Below are 1,555 nucleotides of genomic sequence, written 5' to 3' on the forward strand. Positions count from 1 at the left end.
CCAATAGGTCATTTACTCTTATGAACTTGTGTGGGAAAGTCACTTTCGATGGATCCAACTTCAATGAATGGATCGGAAACATCAGGATGATTACCCGCTACGAGGACAAACAATATATCCTCGACAAGGAGCTTAGGGAGATTGATGATACCACTACAACTCCCCAGGATATCGCTGACTTCCAGGCACATGAAAGGGATGCTACCAAAGTGGCATGCATCATGATGGCCACGATGACAGCGGAACTCCAAAATTCCTATGAGGACTTCTACCCTTTTGAAATGCACCAAGATTTGATGGAAAGATACCATCAAAGTGCACGACAAGAGAGGTGTGAAATCATCTGCTCCATGATAACAACCATGATGAATGATGGGGAATCTGTCACGAGCCACATGCAGAAAATGCAAAGGTATGTGGATCGGTTGCTGAAGCTTAATGTGAACTTCCCTGAGGAGCTTGCAATAGATATCATTTTGCACTCCTTGCCATCGTGCTATGATTAATTCTGCATGACATATCACATGAATAAGGAAGAGGTCACACTCAGCAAACTTCAGGGTCTTTTCAAGACTGCAGAAACAGGTCTTAAGGGGAAGTCGGTTGTTAACACTCCTACTCCAAACTCCGCTCCGGTTTTGGCAATCGGGAATAGTTGAGGGAAGAAGAGAAAGAGCTCTCAGAAGGGTACCAAGGCTAGGACCCTTGATGGCTCTTCTTCAAGTGGAACCAAGAATGGTTTCGTCACTCCTTCTTTTGACCCAAAAGAGGCTGAATGCTTCTATTGCCATGAAAAATCACATTGGAAGCGAAACTGCCCAAAATACCAACAAGTTGTGAAGGATGGGAAAGTTAAACCCAACCATGCATGTATTTACACTATATTATCTAATAACTCACCCCATTCTAACTCTTGGGTCCTTGATACCGGTTGTGGTATTCATATCTGTTCTGATTTGCAGGGACTAAGAAGAAGTGAGAATGTGGAGCAAGGAAGAATAAACTTAATCATGGGGAATAGGAAAGCTTTACATGTCACCAAGATTGGAGTTTATACTTTATCGCTAAGTAGTGGGTTTAGTTTAGATTTGAATAAGTGTTGTTATTCGCAAGAAATGGCAAGAAATGTTATTTCCCTTCATGCATTGTATAAACAAGGTTTCACCTTTTCATTTGATAATGAAGTTGGTTCAATTAATGCTTTCTTTAATAATGTTCTTTATTTTAAAGCATTACCTTGTGATGGTGTGTGTGGAACAGTATCTGTGGTTGATAACTTAGGAAATAATGTATTGTGTATTGACTCTGTTAATAATAACTTGGATAGAGCATCATTATGGCATTATCGTCTTGGACATATAAGAAAGAAACACATAGGCCAACTCCAAAAGGATGGAGTATTGGAGTCATTTGACCTAAAGTCAGATGATAGTTGCGAATCATGCTTACTTGGAAAAATGACAAAGTCACCCTTCATAGGTTCTTGTGAGGGGGTGAAGGTTTGTTGGATCTTGTACACACGGATGTGTGTGGGCCATTCAAACATGCCACAAGG

This window comes from Lactuca saligna, chromosome 6, assembly GCF_052625555.1.
Source record: "Lactuca saligna cultivar CGN05327 chromosome 6, ASM5262555v1, whole genome shotgun sequence".
Classification (NCBI taxonomy): domain Eukaryota; kingdom Viridiplantae; phylum Streptophyta; class Magnoliopsida; order Asterales; family Asteraceae; genus Lactuca; species Lactuca saligna.